This window comes from Ranitomeya imitator, chromosome 1 (assembly GCF_032444005.1).
Source record: "Ranitomeya imitator isolate aRanImi1 chromosome 1, aRanImi1.pri, whole genome shotgun sequence".
In the NCBI taxonomy this organism is placed as follows: domain Eukaryota; kingdom Metazoa; phylum Chordata; class Amphibia; order Anura; family Dendrobatidae; genus Ranitomeya; species Ranitomeya imitator.
The window spans coordinates 1,077,379,877-1,077,401,598 of NC_091282.1; positions in this window are offsets into that span (position 1 = coordinate 1,077,379,877).

Below are 21,722 nucleotides of genomic sequence, written 5' to 3' on the forward strand. Positions count from 1 at the left end.
AGTTAACATGTTTTTTGGTTAAAAAAAATGCAAAAGCCATCTCATTACTTCACTCTAATTGGGACAGTACTAAGTCTAATATTAACCCCTTCTCGACATACGCCATACTAGTACTGCACATTTAATGTCTCCCCCTTTGATGTGGGCTTCGGGGCTGAGCCCACATTTTTCCCAGCATGTGTCAGCTGTTTTGAACAGCTGACATGTGCTCAGAAGAGCTGTGGGTGGAATTTTGATCCAGTACAGCTATTAACCCGTTAAATGCTGCAGTCAAACTCTGACAGTGTCATTTAACGCGTGCTTCTGGCCATCGGTTTGCGGGTCACCGATGGGTTGGCCAGAGGTCTCGTACAGAACTTTATGGTTGTTATTGCCGGCTTGCTATTAGAGCCAGCCAGTTATCGGTGCTCATAGCACATCAGCAATTCTGCTACATACAGGTGATCTGATCATCGACTGTATGTAGCAGAGCCTATTCGGTTATGGCAGCTTCTAGTCTCCCATGGAGAATATTGAAGCATGCCCAAAGTGATAAAATTTTTAAAAAAAAATTAAAAAAAGTTCAAATCACCCCCTTTCTCTCCATTCAAAATACAACAATAAAAAAAATCAAACATACACATATTTGGTATCGCCTCTGTCAGAATTGCCTGATTTATCAATATAAAGAAAGAATTAACTCGATCACGTAACGAAAAAAGTCAAAACATTAGAATTACATTTTTTTGGTCGCCACAAAATTGCATAAAATTCAACAATGGGTGATAAATGTATTGCATCTGCATCAAAATGGTATCATTAAAAATGTCAGCTTGGTGCACAAAAATAAGCCCTTACCCAACCCGAGATCACAAAAAATGGAAACGATAAAAAAGAATCTAGACGTGTTTGGTGTATATTATTTTGCAATGTGTTAGGCATCGGTATTCTCCTGCTGAGTGGAATAGATCCCACGCCTTATCTGGTGCTTTGGTTTCCAATTCTGGCCAGGCTGCTGTGATTGCTGCTCAGCACAGACATAGGTCGCAGCATCTTGCTCAGGCTCGTGGTGTACGTTTGGTTACTGGTGACTCTCCAGCCAAGTCTATGGTAACAAGTGATATGCAGGTGAAGCCTTGCACCCTGGAGTCTAAGTCCAGAGATCCCTTTACTGAGCATGCCCGTGATGTGGCGGCTTCTCATTGGTGGTCAGACATTAACTGCTCTGGTAATGTGGTGGCTCCAGATTGGCCCATGGGCGATGCAACGGCCAGCTTGGCGTGAGTGCTTGGAGTGAGTGTTTGGGGTGGAGCCTAGCATATAAAAGGCTCTCAGTGGCACACGCAGAGGCGCTAGCATCATTTATGTTTGGTGTGTGTGGGTGGATACGCTACCACTCTGTCTGCACGTTTGTGTGTGTCTGTCTATGCACAGTCTGTAAACATTGGCAGGCAGGTTGCACACTTATGAGGTTTCATACCTATGGCCAAAAGCCTGAGTCTTTAGTCTGCTACATGCTTTGGGAACCATTCAGTTACAGGTTCAGCAGTGTTCAGGATTTGGATAACTAGCCGCTTGACTTCGCATCTGTTTCATTCATGTGTGCGATTAGCACAGTTCAGTTACAGAGCAAGCTCAACCCTTATGCTATACTTCTCTGTGAAGGCAACAGGGTATTGTACCTAGCGTCATATGAGTTCTTACTTTTGGCTTAGCATCTGCTTCATTCATGTGTGTGGTTAGCACAGTTTAGTTGCAGATCTAGCTCTCTCCACATGCTATTATCCCTGTGCATTTAACAGTGTACAATACTTAGCAAACTGTGAGCTCTACCTCTCCGTGAACTTAACAGAGCTACTAGGTATTCTGCATCCTGTTCATATTGTGTGGAGTTAACACAGTGTGTTTAAGGTAACGCTTGCTGTTTTGTTAAGTTATTGCTCACCCTAGCAGCAGTTATACATCTCTGCACAGTGGACCCGGGCTGCGATAGCACTCTAGCTTACATTTTATGTAGTGCAATCCGCCAACTCTAACACAATGACCTGGAGAATTATACTGGAAGGTCAGCTTTAGCATTTAGTGAACATGGTAAAAATCCACAAAACGATGTGGAATTTTTGCAATTTCACCTCATTTGGAATTTTTTTCCCCATTTTTGAGTACACAATATGGTAAAGCCAATGGTGCCTTTCAAAAACACAAGTTGTCCTGCAAAAAACAAGCCCTCACATGGTCATATTGACAGAAAAAATAAAAAAAGTTATGGCTCTGGGAAGAAGGGGAGCGAAAAGTAGAAACGCAAAAATGAAAAAGGGCTCTGTCCATGAAGGAGTTAAAAACCTTACCGTTTGTCAAGTGATGTGCATGTGGATAAGGGCTGAGAAGGACTGGGCCTACTTAGACGTAGACACACAGCCATGCAGAATTACATCAATATAATGTCCAGCTCAAAGAAAAGGCAGGTCAAACCTTTATATGCACAGAGTGCTAAAACTAGAGACATGGCCCCACCACTGCAGTGATGATTGGACAGAGTGCGATTATGTAGAGACACACCCCCAGATTTCCAGTGATTGGTTAGATTGATAATATGTGGAAACACTCTCCCAAATGTGTCCCCATGTGTTAATTGATTAGACAGTGTGAGAGATAGACCACAGCAGTCTGCACTTCTGTAACCAACATACTCAGCCCAGCATCCTGGACACATCAGGTAACAAAAACTTATTTGCTCACCTCTATTTAAAAGTAATACACTTACATATTAAAACAGATATTTCAGGAGAGGCGACAGGAACAACTTTAACAATGCCTGTATGGTATTAAAAGTTTAAACCTGGCAGAAGTATGTTAGTGGAATTATGGATAAACATTAGATTTATAGATAGATCAATGGACAAGGAGTCAGGTTGAGTTGAAACCAGAAGTTTACATACACTATATCAAAAGACACATATACATGTTTTTCTCAATCTGACATGAAATAAGAATAAACCTTTCCCATTTTAGGTCATTTAGGATTACCATAATTATTAATATTTGCCAAATGCCTGAAAAATGGGAAAGAATGTTTTAAGGCATTTTTATTACTTACTGCAAAGTCAAAAGTTTACATACCCTATGATTACTATGCCGTTAAACAATTCTGGACTGCACATATGATGGTTTCATGTGTTTGGAAGTTTCTTGTTTTTGGCAACATCTGAGTTAATTAGAGACATACCTGTGGATGTATTTTAATGCACACCTGAAACATGATGTTTCCATGAGTAGCATCATGGGAAAGTCTCAAGAGATCAGCCAAGATATCATGAAAAGAATTGTGGACTTGCACAAGTCTGGCTCATCCTTGGGTACAATTTCAAGCTACCCGAAGGTGCCTCGTTCATCTGTACAAATAATTATATGTAAATACAAACAAGATGAGAATGTTCAGCCATCATATCGCTCAGGAAGGACACGGGTTCTGTGTCCCAGAGATTCAAAGTGCTTTGGTACGACATGTGCATATCAACCCAAGGACAAAAGCAAAAGACCTTGTGAAGATGATGGCAGAAGCTGGTAATATTGTGACAATATCCACAGTGAAACGAGTACTGTATCAACATGAGCTGAAAGGACACTCTTCCAGGAAGAAGCCATTACTCCAAAAGAAACTTAAAAAAGCCAGATTAATGTTTGCAAATGCACACAGGAACAAAGAAGTTAATTTTTGGAGACATGTCCTGTGGTCTGATGAATCTAAAATTAAACTTTTTGGGTATAATGACATTCTTTAAGTTTTGAGGAAAAAGGGAGAAGCTTGGAAGCCTATGAACACCATCCCAACTTTGAAACAGGGGGGTGGGGTTGATTTTGCTGCAGAAGGAACTGGTACACTTTACAAAATAGATGGCATCTTGAGAAAAGGTTATGTGGCAATACTGAAGCAACATCTCAAGACATCAGTTAGGAAGTTAAAGCTTGGATGGAAATTTGACTTTGCAGTAAGTAATAAAAATACATTAAACCATTCTCTCTCTCATTCTGGTATTTGGCAATAATTAATCATTATAGTAATCCTAACTGACCTTAAACAGCAAAGTTTTATTCTAATTTCATGTCAGATATTGAAAAAACATGCATGTGTGTCTATTTATATATGGTATGTAAACTTCTGGTTTTAACTCTAGATGAATACATTGTTTATATTGTTTGCCTAAAATACAAAGGAAATGTGTATAACCTTCCTCTAGTGTTAGCTTTCTGTTACTCTTTCTTATGTTAACGGGTCGGTTTTGACCCGTGTCTTAAATCACCCCTAGGATACCCTAAAAACAGTTATTTATGATCCAATATGTTTCTTACCTCTTAATTACCTTGTTAGGGTTTCTCATCCATGGAAGGATTGATTTTAATATTTTTGTTGTTTCTCCCTGGGCCTTTCATTTGAGAGCATACCCTTCATTTTCAATATAAAAATATTGTCAAATGAACCTCAATAGAATAATATAAACTATACTCTGCAAGGTACCAACTAAGCTGATTTGGCCATACATGCCTGGACATGTCCCTAACTCAAGTTGTTGGAGGTAGAGCTGGCTGTGGGCTGTTGGTTTATATTGTGTTTATGAGTTCAGTTTTGGGACTTATTATTGTTTTTTTACTCTTATATTAGACCTGGGTCGAAATTGACCCAAACAACACAAATGTTATAATTTTAATAAGAGCATTTTACAATTTAGTAAAATAGTTTTATTTTATTGTATTTTGTTTAACAATAAGTTCCTGAAAAAGTCAAAAAGTCTTGATGCAATAAACAAATGTATGTAGAATTTGTATGCATTTAAAACTTAAAACGGGTCGGTCACGACCCTAGCACTAGAGGAAGGATATATATTTTCATCATTTACATTTTAAAAATTACAAAAAGGAAAACGGGAAAATGCAAGACTTTGGGCACCCTGCATGATTAGTACCTAAGTGCAACAATTGATACCCAAAACTATAGAAAAATGTACACAACTCTTTTAAAATTTATGAAAACACCAAAGGGTGAGCGTACAAGTACCGTAAAAATATCCTTTTATTAAATACGTAATTAAAATAACCACATAGAATATACAAATGTAATACAATTGGCTACAAATGCCATATATTAGTCACAGGAGACCAAATCACATGTACATTACCCAATTAGAGTCCTACCACATCTCCACATAAATAAGTATGAATCTTAATTATAATTAATGTAGATAAAAGTGCATATAGAACAAAATGCTGCCTATCAGCATGCATACATACTGTTAGATAATGATAAAGGGACTTACAGTGGAAAGCAGGATATAGTGATGATGCTCTTACCTCCCCAATGCATGTTTCATGTGGTCACTTCCTCAGGAGGCATGTGTTGGGGAGTGGAGTGAAGGTGTACATAGAGCAGGTTGGCCAATAATGGTGTGAAATTTAAGTGATGCACTTAAATCTTTTTCACTGAAGTAATCATAGGCTGGTGACGTATCCGTATATGGCACATGCACAGTGTATGTCCGTCGCAATGTAAAATGCTTCCACTAGCATTCCAGTGGAACACAAGTACAGGCATATAATCAGAACAAAAATGTATACTGATATTGAGAAAGATATGGAAAAATGGGAAAGTGACATCAGTGATGGCAAATCTAAAAGTCACCAAAGAGATGTTAATGATTATGATATGAAAAAAAGTCTATAAATGGCAATGGAAAATAAAATAATCCTCTAAGATTCCCACACAGGACTTTGTCTAATACTTCCCTATATTTGGTATCCAGCACAATTGTCAAATTTACAAATGACAATTTCAGTAGGAAGATCAGATTTGGTGGTTACAACAAGAGCAATTCAAATAGTACATATACTGTAATCACAGATGTAGAGAGGATCAACCCAAGGTACTTAATTTATCTACTTATTCATTGACTGCTGTACATTTAAGTATCCTTGAGAAGGGATTAACTTTTTCTCCTGAGAAATCTATAGATACATTCACAGAGGTGAAGAATATCTATTTGTTTGCCTGTAAAATAATCCTCAAACGTCATCATGAAAAACCTTGTATCAATATCACAACCCTGGGTGATGATGAACGCCAAGCATTACAAGTTTTGGAATCATTACCAGGAAAAAGTAACCCCCCTTTGGTAAGTGATCTTCCTGTAAAGAAAAAATCTAAGAAATTCCCCAGCCTCAGTTCATGCCCTGCTGTTGATATCATTGGTAATCTAGTAACTAGTGTTGTTGAATAATTATCTAATGACAGGAATGGTAGGACCAGACAAGAAATACAAGCCAATAATGAAATGCAATTGGAATGATGTCACTTTCAAGCCTGCTGACAAGGGTGGCAACCTGATAATTTGGTCCAATATCCTCTGTGAGAAACAAGCCAGTAAATTACTTAATGATAAATTATGTTTCAAAAAAGTTAACATCCAATCCAATTTCCATTTACTATTAGGAATTATGTGATATTGTCAGCAGGGCCTTTGATGTTGGTATCATCCCTAAAAAAAGATGGATATGTTCATCAATTTTAAACCACGTCTACTGACATTTATTTACTGCCCAAAATTCACAAAAACAATATCGATTCACAAGGCCAGCCCATAGTTTACGGTAATGAGGGCTGATTTGAACTCGCCTGCCAGATTTTGAACCAATATCTTAAACCTCTAGTAACTACCATGACTTATTTAAAAGATACAATGACTGCTTTGGGCCATCTAGATGGGTTATAACTTCAGGAAAAACATGATACTAGTGACTGCAGACATTGACAGTTTATATACCTCAATTAGGCATACTGATGGGATTGAGGCCTTAACCTCTTTTCTGGAGTCGAGCAATTTCGCCAAACCATTTATTGATTTTTACTTACAATTTTGAATTTTATCCTTGCCCATAATTGCTTTATCTTCAAAACCAGATATACCTTCAGATACAGGGTTTAGCTATGGGGGCTTCCTGTGCTCCGTCGTATGCTAATATGTTTTTGGGGGCATGGGAGAGAGCCATTTTTCGGAACAACCCCCCAGATCAAATTGAAAAAGTCAACCACTGGATCAGATACATAGATGATGGCCTTTTGATCTGGGAGGGTTCAATTGAAGATATAAATATATTCATAACATCATTAAACAATAGTGATCGTAACATTAAAATGACTTTCTCTGATGGTCGCCAACAGAACTTTTTGAACATTAAAATGCGAGGGTCCATATTCACTGACAGCTACTGAAAATCAGCTTCTACCAATATATTACTTTATACAAGGTCTTCTCATCCACAGTCTACACTCAGGTCTTTACCAATCAGTCAACATCTATGTCTAAAACAAATGTCTTCCTTTGAGAATGCTTTTAACAAACAGGCCCGTATCCTGTACCAATGATTTCAAGAAAGAGGATATAGATGCATAGTAACATTGTTAGCAAGGCTGAAAAAAGACATTTGTCCATCTAGTTCAGCCTATATTCCATTAGAAGAAATCCCCAGATCTACGTCCTTCTAAAGAACCTAATAACTGTAAGATAATATATTGTTACGCTCCAGGAAGACATCCAGGCCTCTCTTGAACCCCTCGACTGAGTTCGCCATCACCACCTCCTCAGGCAAGGAATTCCAGATTCTCACTGCCCTATCAGTAAAGAATCCTCTTCCATGTTGTTGGAAAAACCTTCTCTCCTCCAGACACAGAGAATGCCCCCTTGTGACTGTCACCTTCCTTGGTATAAACAGATCCTCGGAGAGATATTTGCATTGTTCCCTTATATACTTATACATGAATATTAGATCGCCCCTCAGTCGTCTTTTTTCTAGACTAAATAATCCTAATTTTGCTAATCTCTCTGGGTATTGTAGCTCTCTCATCCCATGAATTTTGTTGCCCTCCTTTGTGCTCACTCTAGTTCCATTATATCCTTCCTAAGCACTGGTGCTCAAAACTGTACACAGTACCACATGTGCAGTGTAACCAGGGATTTGTACAGAGGCAGTATAATGCTGTCATCTTGGGTATCCAGACCTCTTTTAATGCACCCCATGATCCTGTTTGCCTTGACAGCCGCTGTGTGACACTGGCTGCTCCTGGTAAGTTTATCATTAACTAGGATCCCCAAGTCCTTCTCCATGTCAGATTTAGCCAGTGGTATCCCGTTCAGTGTGTAATGGTGATATTGATTCCTTCTTCTCATGTGTATAACCTTACATTTATCTTTGTTAACCCCTTCCTGACCCATGACGCCATGTAGGCGTCATGAAAGTCGGTGCCAATCCGACCCAAGTAACTAGGATCCCCAAGTCCTTCTCCATGTCAGATTTACCCAGTGGTTTCCCGTTCAGTGTGTAATGGTGATATTGATTCCTTCTTATCATGTGCATAACCTTACATTTATCTTTGTTAACCCCTTCCCGACCCATGACGCCACGTAGGCGTCATGAAAGTCGGTGCGAATCCGACCCATGACGCCTATGTGGCGTCATGGAAAGATCGCTTCCCTGCAGATCGGGTGAAAGGGTTAACTCCAATTTCACCCGATCTGCAGGGACAGGGGCAGTGGTACTTTAGCCCAGGGGGGTGGCTTCACCCCCCCCCCCGTGGCTACGATCGTTCTGATTGGCTGTTGAAAGTGAAACTGCCAATCAGAGCAATTTGTAATATTTCACCTAAAAAACTGGTGAAATATTACAATCCAGCCATGGCCAATGCTGCAATATCATCGGCCATGGCTGGAAACACTGATGTGCCCCCCTACCCCACCGATCGCCCCCAAAGCCACCGATCTGTGGTCTGCTCCCCTCCGTCCTGTGCTCCGCTCCCCCCATGCTCCTATGCCACACCCCCGTGCTCACATGCCCCCCATGCCCCGATCTCCCCCCTTATACTTACCGAGGCTCCCGGTGTCCGTCCGTCTTCTTCATGGGCGCCGCCATCTTCCAAAATGGCGGGCGCATGCGCAGTGCGCCCGCCGAATCTGTTCCATGTACATTTTGATCACTGTGATAAAAATAAAAAAAAAGTAAATGAACCCCCTTTATCACCCCCATAGGTAGGAACAATAATAAAATAAAGAAAAATAGAAAAATGTTTTTTTTTCCACTACAGTTAGAACTAGGGTTAGGGTTAGGGAATGTGCACACGTATTCTGGTCCTCTGCGGATTTTTCCGCAGCGGTTTTTATAAATCCGCAGTGCAAAACCGCTGCGGATTTATCGCGGATTTACCGCGGTTTTTCTGCGGATTTCACTGCGGTTTTCTATTGAAGCAGTTGTAAAATCCACAGAAAGAAGTGAAATGTGCGGAATGTAAACCCCTGCGTTTCCGCGCAGTTTTTTCCGCAGCATGTGTGCAGCGTTTTTTGTAAACTCATGGGAAACTGCTGCGGACCCGCAGCAGCGGAAATGCTGTGGATCCGCAGCATTTTACGCATCGTGTGCCCATACCCTTAGAATTAGGCTATGTGCACAGGGTGCGGATTTGGCTGCGGATCCGCAGCGGATTGGCAGCTGCGGATTCGTAGCAGTTTTCCATCAGCTTTACAGTTCCATGTAAACCTATGGAAAACCAAATCCGCTGTGCCTATGGTGCGGAAAATACCGTGCGGGAACGCTGTGTTGTATTTTCCGCAGCATGTCAATTCTTTGTGCGGATTCCACAGCGTTTTACACCTGCTCCTCAATAGGAATCCGGAGGTGAAATCTGCACAAAAAATGCTGGAAATCCAGGGTAAATCCGCAGGTAAAACGCAGTGCCTTTTACCCGCGGATTTTTCAAAAATGGTGCAGAAAAATCTCACACGAATCCGCAACGTGGGCACATAGCCTTAGGGTTATGGTTGGAATTAAAGTTAGGGTTGGAATTAGAGCTATGGTTGGAAATAGGGTTAAGATTAGGCTTGTGGTTAGGGTTATGGTTAGGGGTGTGTTGGGGTTAAGGTTGTGGTTAGGGGTGTGTTGGGGTTAGGGTTTGGATTAGGGTTAGGATTAGGGTTAGGGTTGTGATTAGGGTTAGGGGTGTGTTGGGGTTAGGGCTGTGGTTAGGGGTGTGTTGGGGTTAGGGTTGTGATTAGGGTTATGGCTAGAGTTAAGATTAGGGTTAGGGGTGTGTTGGGGTTAGTGTTGGAGTTAGAATAGAGGGGTTTCCACTGTTTAGGCACATCAGGGGTCTCCAAACGCAACATGGTGCCACCATTGATTCCAGCCAATCTTGCGTTCAAAAAGTCAAATGGTGCTCCCTCCCTTCCAAGCCCCGACATGCGCCAAAACAGTGGTTTACCCCCACATATGGGGTACCAGCATACTCGGGACAAACTGGGCAACAACTATTGGGGTCCAATTTCTCCTGCTACCCTTGTGAAAATAAAAAACTGCTTGCTAAAACATCATTTTTGAGGAAAGAAAAATTATTTTTTTATTTTCATGGCTCGGCGTTATAAACTTCTGTGAAGCACTTGGGGGTTCAAAGTGCTCATCTCATATCTAGATAAGTTCCTTTGGGGGTCTAGTTTCCAAAATAGGGTTACTTGTGGGGGGTTTTACTGTTTAGGCACATCAGGGGCTCTGCAAATGCAACGTGATGCCTGCAGACCATTCCATCAAAGTTTGCATTTCAAAACGCCACTACTTCCCTTCCGAGCCCCAACGTGTGCCCAAACAGTAGTTTACCCCCACATATGGGGTATCTGCGTACTCAGGAGAAACTGGACAACAATTATTGGGGTCCAATTTCTCCTGTTACCCTTGTGAAAATAAAAAATTGCTTGCTAAAACACCATTTTTGAGAAAAGAGAAATGATTTTATATTTTCACAGCTCTGCGTTGTAAACTTCTGTGAAGCACTTGGGGGTTCAAAGTGCTCAACACATATCTAGATAAGTTCCTTGGGGGGTCTAGTTTCCAAAATGGGTCACATATGGGGAAGCTCCAATGTTTAGGCATACAGGGGCTCTCCAAACGTGACATGGTGTCCGCTAACGATTGGAGCTAATTTTTCATTCAAAAGTCAAATGGCGCTCGTTCCCTTCTGAGCCTTGCCCTGTGCACAAACAGTGTTTTGTGACCACATATGAGGTATCGGTGTACTCAGGAGAAATTACCCAACACATTTTAGGATCCATTTTATCCTGTTGCCCATGTGGAAATGAACAAATTGAGGCGAAAAAAATTTTTTTGTGAAAAAAGTACTTTTTCATTTTACGGATCAATTTGTGAAGCACCTGGGGGTTCAAAGTGCTCACTATACATCTAGATAAGTTCCTTGGGGGGGTCTAGTTTCCAAAATGGGGTCACTTGTGGGGGAGCTCCAATGTTTAGGCACACAGAGGCTCTCCAAACGCGACATGGTGTCCGCTAAAGATTGGAGCCAATTTTTCATTGAAAAAGTCAAATGGCGCTCCTTCCTTTCCGAGCCCTGTCAAGCGCCCAAACAGTAGTACCCCCCACATATGGGGTATCGGCGTACTCAGGACAAGTTGTACAATAACGTTTGGTGTCCAGTTTCTCTTTTTACCCTTGGGAAAATAAAAAACTTGTTGCTAAAAGATCATTTTTGTGACTAAAAAGTTAAATGTTCATTTTTTCCTTCCATGTTGGTTCTGCTGCTGTGAAGCACCTGAAGGGTTAATAAACTTCTTGAATGTGGTTTTGAGCACCTTGAGGGGTGAAGTTTTTAGAATGGTGTCACGTTTGGGTATTTTCAGCCATATATACCCCTCAAACTGACTTCGAATGTGAGGTGGTCCCTAAAAAAAATGGTTTTGTAAATTTTGTTGTAAAAATGAGAAATCGCTGGTCAAATTTTAACCCTTATAACTTCCTAGCAAAAAAAATATTGTTTCCAAAATTGTGCTGATGTAAAGTAGACATGTGGGAAATGTTATTTATTAACTATTTTGTGTCACATAACTCTCTGGTTTAACAGAATAAAAATTAAAAATTTGAAAATTGCAAAATCTTCAAAAGTTTTGCCAAATTTCCATTTTTTTCACAAATAAATGCAAAAATTATTTACATAAATTTACCATAAACATGAAGCCCAATATGTCATCAAAAAAACAATCTCAGAACCATTAGGATCTGTTGAAGCGTTCCCGAGTAATTACCTCATAAAGGGACACTGGTCAGAATTGCAAAAAACGGCCAGGTCATTAAGGTCAAAATAGGCTGGGTCATGAAGGGGTTAAACTGCATCTGCCACCTCTTTGCCCAAGCTTCCAACTTATTTATTTCCTTCTGCTGCAGACAGAATACTGTTCTCTTGTATTGACGTCTTTACATATTTTGTATCATTTGCAAATATCGATATTTTACTGTGTAAACCTTCTACCAGATCGTTAATAAATATGTTGAAGAGACTAGGTCTCATCACCGACCCCTATGGTACCCAACTGATCACAGCGACCCAGTTAGAGAATATACCATTTATAACCACCCTCTGCTTCATATCACTAAGCCAGTTACTTACCCATTTACACACATTTTCCCCCACACCCAGCATTCTCATTTTGTGTACCAACCTCTTGTGTGGCACCGTACCAAACGCTTTGGAAAAATCAAGATATACCACATCCATTGACTCACCTTGGTCCAGTCTATAGCTTACCTCTTCATAAAAATTGATTTATAGCCACCATCAAATTAGGCCAAGGTTCCTCGGGATCAGCTACTGGATAAGAAACCATCTCCTCCCAGGGACATTACAACTCAACATATTCTCCTAATTACACCATATAGCAAACAATGGGACAAGCTGACTCAGATCATAAATAAACATTGGAAACTCACCCCATTTTAAAACAAATTCTACCTCCTCATTCCTCATCCATTGATTATGGCTAAAAGATCACAGAACCTTGGCGACATGCTTGTTATTAGCCATTACTCACCTGACTCTAGGACTTTAACTTATTTTGCTGCAAGTATTAGGGACTTTTTTCATGCACTTTTTAGAAAGCTAGCCAAAATATGATAAAAATCAAAATAATTCACCTCTTGGGGGGCCGCCAGCCCATTTTCCGGCTGCCGGCCCCTTTAATTTTTCAGGCACCTGGTGGTGCAGCGTCACAGGGGGTGGGGCACACAGCATGCACATGTGACTGGAGCCATGGTAGGCTTTAGCAATATGCATGCAGTGGTGAAGGGGGGCAGCTCTGCTAACTGGCATGCAACTAAAAAATGAAGAAAAGAAAAGGATGCATTACTTACATCATGCAGCACCCTTCTTTTCTATGTGCACAGATCTGCCTCTGATATCCAATCAGTCAGGACCAGTAGGGGGAGGGGCATCAAAGTGCAGAGCATAAGCACAGGAAAGCAAGATGGGAGATAACTGCCCTGAGCGTGCATATGTGTCTTTTGTAATGTGTGTGAGCATGCATGTTTCTTTTGCAATGTGTGTGAGCACGCATGTGTGAGTCTTTTGAATTGTGCATATCTTTCTGTATATTTTACTACATGCATTTTCCTGTTCCTGTGTTATCTTATATTTGTATTTGTATTCTCCTTTGTGTATGAGCGTGCATGTGTATTTTGTGGGATTGGCCATTAGTCAAATGTGTATGGGAAATATTTGTTAATTGTATGGTTAAAATGACCCAGCAACATGATTCATCAGGTCAGTATGATTTCAGTAATGATGTAACGTTTGTTGTCTCAGACAATGCGATCGAACCACATGAACCAGTGAAGGAAGGATGCGTTTCTTCATCAGTCCTCTTTTCAGCTGAAGGTGCTTATGAGGATGCAAATTTAGCTGAAATGTATTGTGGCGCAGAGGCGAACAGTGGACATTATTCATTGCGGGCAGCCCATAATTTCACTTTCATGTTAAATATATCACATACGTAATGTATATATATCAGTCCCAGCGTATCCCGTGTGATGGATACTCGTCAGCTCCAGCGTGTCCCATGTGATGAATACATATAAGCCCCAGTCTGTCCCATGTGGTGGATACCTGTTGGCCCCAGTGTGTTCCATATGGTGGATACCCATCGGCATCAGCGTGTTTCATGTGGCGGATATCCGTCTGCCTCAGCGTGTCCCATGTGATGGATACCTGTTTGCCCCAGCATGTCCCATGTGGTGGATACCAGATGGCCCCAGCGTGTCTCATGTGGTGGATACCCATCCGCCTCAGCGCCTCAGCGTGTCCCATGTGACGGATACCTGTTTGCCCCAGCATGTCCCATGTGGTGGATACCCGATGGCCCCAGCGTGTCTCATGTGGTGGATTCCCGTCGGCCCCAACTTTTCCTGTGTGGTGTCTATTGCATAATTTATTTTATAATGAGGATTTGTGTAAATAGCATATAGTAAGGTGCCGTGTATATTTATAGTGTAGATATGTATATATAATATGGTGCTGTGTGTATATTAGATAGTGTGGACTCTATACTTTTTACACAAGAAAGATCTCTACACAATATAATATACTCACAGCTCCCATCCCACGCTTTAAAACACAGTATATATTGTAGACTCCTCATCACAAATTATATACACAGGCACATCGCCACACTAAATAACTATATCACAATTCCACTGGACATACTACAATAGAGTCCACGTATTGCTATAGCACACATATATAGTAAATATTGTGGAGCCACTACGCCCACAAACACACTGCACACTATTACTTCTCTTGACCTGTATAGTGGGTGTAAATCTTAATATTTGCTCTAAGGCCACATTCACATGCTTAGTATTTGGTCAGTATTTTACCTCCTGAATTTGTAAGTCAAAATCAGTAGTGGAACAATGAGAGGAAAAGTATAATAGAAACAAGTCACCACTTCTGCATTTCTCACCCACTCCTAGTTTTAGCTTACAAATACTGATATGAAATACTGACCAAATACTGAACATGCGAGCGTGGCCTTATTCTGTATAATAATAATAATTATCTTTATATAGCGCTAACATATTCCGCAGCGCTTTACACGCATTATCATCACTGTCCCCGTTGGGGCTCACAATCTAAATTCCCTATCAGTATGTCTTTGGAATGTGGGAGGAAATCTGAGTACCCCTCTGGGTACACACGCAAACACGGAGAGAACATACAAACTCTTGTAGATGTTGTCCTTGGTGGGATTTGAACCCAGGCCTCCAGCGCTGCAAGGCTGCTGTGCTAACCACTGCGCCACCGTGCCGCCCTGCCCTATATACAGCAGATTACCGTGAAAATTTCTCACCATCAACTATGGTGAAGTCACTGAGCTTGAACTGCGATGCTGTCATCACTGGCTTTTTTTCCCCATGGTGCTCAGGTCACCGAAGTTCAGCCTGACTGGGAACGCAGCCTCAGTTGGAGGTAACCTCAATGATGTCACCGCTAGTCACTGAGTTTGCACTCGCAGCAGTTTATATACCAGTGGTTCTCAGCCTGGACAGTTGCATCTTGGAATGCCCCAGACATGGATTACGGTGTGTTGCAAAACGATGGAGAGGTGAGGGATATTGTTGTTTTTCTTTTTTTTTTTTACAGGAGACGAGGGATTCAGTGGAATTAGGTGTAAGGTGAGTATAAATGTTTAAATAAAAATGGAAAAGTATGTTTTGTTTTATTTCTAATAAAGGACTTTATCGGGCTGTGTTTTTATTTACCAAACAACTATAGGATTAGTAATGAATATGTGTTTTATAAACACATATTCATTACTAATCCATGGGCTTGATGTCACCGGACAATACAAAGGTAACTTTTTAATTTTTCTGTCAAAATGGACATGGACATGAGAGCTTGTTTTTTTGTGGGACAAGTTGTACTTTTGAAAGACACCATTAGTTTAAACATAACATGTACTGGAAACAGGAAAACAATTCCAAGTGCAGTGAAATTGCAAAAAATGTGCAATTCCACAGTTGTTTTTTATGTTCAATAATTGCTAAAAACTGACCTGCCATTATGATTCTCCAGGTCAATACAAGTTCATAGACACCAAATATGTCTAGGTTCTTTTTTATTTAAGTGGTAAAAAAAATCCAAACTTTGGTGAAAACAATAATGGCGCCATTTTCCGAGACCTGTAGTGTCTCAATTTTTCGTGATTCTGGGCTGTTGAGGGATTATCTTTTTGTTTGCCGATCTGACGTTTTTATTAATACCATTTCGGTGTAGATACGATCTTTTGATCGACCATTATTGCATTTTATTGCAATGTGGCAGCGAACAAAAAATGTAATTCTGGCATTTTGAATTTTTTTCTCGTTACACAGTTTAGTGATCGGGTTAATTTTTATTTATACTGATAGATCAGGCGATTCTGAACACGGAGATTCAAAATATGCGTATGTTTGATTTTTGTACTTTTTTATTTTGGCAAAAAGGTGGGTGATTTGTACTTTTACATTTTTTATTTTTTTAACTATTTTAAAAAAACTCTCCTCTGCTAAACACAGGCGATGATCAGGAGGGATTCCGACGTGGGCAAGGGATTCCCAATCTCGGAAAGGGGTTAATTGCATTTTGAACTGAGGAAAGACAACTTGAAAATGCTTTTCAACCTTTTTTTAGCCTTTTCCTGCTTTGTGGGACTTCACCATTTTGATTTTCAGAGTGCTAGAGCTGCATAGAAGAACCCATGGCTGCTGTTTTTTGACACATGGCAAGAGGAGGCTGGATTTTTATTGAGCTCGGAAATTTGCATCACCTGGCCTTTTGTAATGATGATAGTGAATAAGTCATAACCCTAATAGGCTAATTAAGGTCTGTAACCTTCTTCAAAATAATCTGAGCACACATATCTCCAAGGGTGCTAAACTTTTCCATCGGCCCATTTTCACTTTTGTAATTTTTAAAATTTAATCAATGACTATATATATTTAGCTGTCCACAATAAGCAATTTTGATCAGAGGTGCCCAAACGTTTGCATTCCACCATAAGTTACATTGCCACTGATGTTTATCCAACAAATAATTGGTGTCAAGATTTCATTTATGGAAAGAGCTGATAGATTGTTTATTACAGTGGTTGGCTGCTCTTTCTGGCAACGCACCTTTGGTTAATGCAAACTGGTATATGAAATCACTTGCATGTAAATAAGCCTAGTGTAGATCCTTTGTACATGAGCAAAGATATGAATATTGATGAAACTTCAAACATTCTACTAACAAAGCTTTTCATTTTGACACCTACTCCTTCCACTTTTCTATTTCTGATGCATGTGAACAGTATGTTAATCATCTGCAATGAGTGTTTTATTAATTAGTTTTCACAGAAATCTACACAAGTGAAGGGTTATTTCTGCACACTTGAATCATGAATTTTATCACCTGCATTATAAGGTTTATCGTTTAATATTGATTATCTGGCCTCTGAAACACTACAGTAAGCATTTAATATATTAAACATAACGAAGACTGCTTTTCTTTATAGCAATACAAGATAAAAGATATAACATAAAAAGCATGCAAGATTCCAATATCACTGATATTAAAAAAAAAAAAAAAAATATATATATATATATAGAGAGAGAGAGAGAGATGCACAATAATATCCACCTTAAAACACAAAGAGTTTTTGCATAATGTTATTTTTTAAAAGTTTGTAGAGTAAAAACAAATTATCACCTATCCCCTGGAGGGAGATAGGACATGGGCATTTTGTTGCTTGTGAGCATGGAGAGCCAGTGTGCACATTCGACTGTGCCTCTATTAATTTCCTTTGGGGTCGCTGAGTGCTACCTTTAACTTTTCTGGCAGCACCATAATGGAATGGTTGTCAGGTGTCTGACCAGCTTCTCCATTTTGTAATGGAAAAATGAAAAAAAGCCTCATCATGAATAAAAATGTCCCCTTTTGCCAATCAGTGTGATGGTCAGCAGTCAGACCCCTACAGATCAGATATCACCTATCTTCTACAAAGGTGACAACTTACATTTGCTAGACAATCCCTTAAACTCCTTCATGACATCCACCGTACATGTACGGCACAAGTTGGAAGTAGGTGTATGAATCGGGCTCAGTGGGTGTTACAGCCAAGACCTGCCTCTAACAATCAGGTAGAGCAGAGCTTCGCCAACAGTTGTTAACCTGATAAATTCTGCTGTCAATTTCTAATATCAGAATTTAACATGCGCTGTCATGGAGGCGCGTCATTCAGTGTGCCATTCGCCACACCTGTGATGTCAGGGCAGGTTACCGATGAATTGCTTTGACAGCTGGGGGTCTATTGAAGACATCCGTGCTTGTCATAACAGAGATACTTTAAAACTCAGCTAGTGGTTTCACAATTGACCATAATTACTGCTATATACAAATGTGCTTTGGCATTGCTGTGTATAGCACAAGCGATCATACGATCACTGCTTCAAGTGCCCTAAGGGGACTATTAAGAACAGTGAAAAGTAAAGAACTAAAATGTTTGAAAAAAATGTGAAAAAAACATAAAGTTCCATTCACCCCCCTTTAAAAATGAATGCATAAAAAAGTTAAAAATACACACAAGGTATCGTCGCATCATTTGATCTATCGGCAAACACCGTAAACGAACAAAATTTCTGAACGACAAAATTGTTTTTTTGTCATCTGCCATTACACCAAAAATGCTATAACAGTTTATCAAAACTTCACATCTATCCCAGCATGGTATCAATAAAGACGTCATCTTGCCCCACAAAAAATTAAGCCATTACACAACTCTAATGATCAAAAATGAAAAACATTAATGAACTTGGAAAATGGTGATGTAACCTAAAAAATAGTTTTTTGCAAACTTATTTTGTTCTCCACTAAAATAATAAAACATCTGGACATGTTTGACATTGTTGTAGTCATACTGATGAGCAGAATCATATTTCTACCACAAAATGTACACCTTAAAAACAAGTCACAAAAACGAGTCATTTATTTCATAATGTCTCCACAAATGGGGCTTTTTTTCCTGTTTTTCAACACACTATTAGTGTTGAGCCAACTCCCTAGTGTTCGAGTTCGGTTCGGTTCATCGAACGTTCGACAAACAACGTTAAACCCCATTGAAACCAATGGCAGGCAAACACAAACAAATACAGTACAAACACATAGAAAGCACATAGAAAACACCTTAAAAGGTGTCCAAAAGCTGACAAATTGCCCAGAAGACACAACAAACACATGGACAAGTCATAACTACATATAGTCATGCGAAAAGAAAAGAGGTGGAAGAGTAAAAGGAGGAGGAGACACAGATATAGGCATGTCATGCCCTTCTAAAATCAAGAAAGGCTGGAGTAAAATCTAAAATCACTCTACCAACACCCAGACGTCTTGACAAAAAAAAATAAAAAAATAAATATCTTTAGGTAGAATGGCGGTGGGACCATTCAGAACACTTTCCTTAGAAGACGTAGAGGTACCCCCGTTGGGAGTTGTGCCAAAAAATGAATCCAATACATTCAGACTAATCCACCATTTGTCATATCCAAGGGGCAGGTCAGTAAACGACAACATTGACGCGGAACCAAGTACAGTACTATGTACTGTACCTCCTTTGACGAGGCAATCAGGCGGGTCAAGAAGTTGGTAAGGGGCACCCTAATGGCCAAAACAGACATTGAGGGGGCGTTCCGGTTACTACCTGTGCCTCTGAATAGTGTCCTCCCATAGGGCTGCTTCTGTGAAGGAGCATACTACATAGATTGCTGTTTGCCCATGGGGTGCTCCATATCCTGCTCACTATTTGAGGCGTTTAGTTGCTTCCTTGAATGTGTCATCATGGACTTTTTTAAGGCGGCACATATTATCCATTACCTCGATTACTTCTTGTGCCTGGGCCCAAAAGATTCGCCACAGTGTGAAAACACGCGGTAGTCCACCAGTGAGAAGGAGAGAGCTGGAGGGAGAGTGGACACCCCAGAGCCGAGGGGTTAGATTGAGAAAGAAAGAAAGCGGTGTAGCTTGCTTCATGGGTGGGGTACTCTGCTGAGTTGCAGAAATTGCTACTAGGCCCAAAAGGATTTCCTGGGCCAGATGCCGTTAAAAAATAGTAGTTAGGTAAACAGGCGGTGTAGCTTGCTTCACGAGTGAAGTACGCTGCTGAGTAGCACTAAATTCTACTAGGACCAAAAGGATTTCCTGGGCTAGATGCCATTAAAAAATAGTAGTTAGTTAAACAGGTGGTGTAGCTTGCTTCATGGGTGGGATACGCTGCTGAGTAGCACTAAATTCTACTAGGCCCAAAAGGATTTCCTGGGCTAGATGCCATTACAAAACAGTAGTTAGGTAAACAGGCGGTGTAGCTTGCTTCATGGGAGGAGTACGCTGCTGAGTTGCACCAAATTCTACTAGGCCCAAATGGATTTCCTGGGCTAGATGCCATTACAAAATAGTAGCTAGGTAAACAGGCGGTGTAGCTTACTTCATGGGTGAAGTACGCTGCTGAGCAGCACCAAATTCTACTAGGACCAAAAGGATTACCTGGGCTAGATGCCGTTCCAAAATAGTATTTAGGTAAACAGGTGGTGTAGCTTGCTTCATGGGTGGAGTACGCTGCTGAGTAGCACCAAATTCTACTACGCCCAAATGGATTTCCTGGGCTAGATGCCATTACAAAATAGTAGTTAGGTAAACAGGCAGTGAAGCTTGCTTCATGGGTGGGGTACGCTGCTGAGTAGCACCAAATTCTACTAGGCCAAAAAGGATTTCCTGGGCTACATGCCATTACAAAATAGTAGTTAGGTAAACAGGCAGTGTAGCTTGCTTCATGGGTGGGGTACGCTGCTTAGTAGCACCAAATTCTACTACGCCCAAAAGGATTTCCTGGGCCAGATGCCGTTACAAAATAGTATTTAGGTAAACAGGCAGTGTAGCTTGCTTTATGGGTGGGGTACTCTGCTGAGTAGCACCAAATTCTACTAGGCCAAAAAGGATTTCCTGGGCTAGATGCCATTACAAAATAGTAGTTAGGTAAATAGGCGGTGTAGCTTGCTTTATGGGTGGGGTAGGCTGCTGAGTAGCACTAAATTATACTAGGCTGAAAAGGATTTCCTGGGCCAGATGCCATTAAAAATAGTACTTAGGTAAACAGGTGGTGGGTGGCTGGGCTACTCTGCTGAGGAGCAGACACTGAAGCTTTGGAGCAGACCTCTGAATCCCAGGCCATAGTATGAGTAAACAACTCTGCAGACGACCCCACCCACCTGGAATTGATGATGGCAACGTCATGTAAAACTCAGCAAGGGGACTAAATAAAGAGTCTTCATTTTTTCCAAAAATTCGGCCACAGACACCATTTAAGTGGCATCAATTTCACCAGAGTTTTTTTAAAACGGTTGGTGAGATGATTTTCAAAAATCATCAAGCTTTTAGTCTCCCCAAGATGACACAGGGGTAGAAAAGTCCTTGCGGATCCGGGATTTGTTCATCTTGATGAACGTTAGTCTGTGTACATTGTCACTGGACAGCCGCATGCGCTTATCTGCCAGCACACCACCAGCAGCGCTGAACACACGTTCAGAGAGAATGCTGGCTGCGGGGCACGACAAAATCTCCAAGGCAGGAGTGGCGAGCTCAGGCTATTTTTCAAGATTGGAAGCCCAAAAATGAACAAGGGTCCAGTTCCACAGTCATGGCATTGATGTTAACTTGGAGATACTCTTGTACCATCCTCTCTAGGCGTTGGCTGTGCATCAGGCTTCTTGTCTCCTGTGGCCTTGCAAAGGATGGTCTAAAAAAATCATGAAACGATTGAAAAAAATTGCTGTTACCACCAGATACGATGTTACTGTTACAGTTTGAG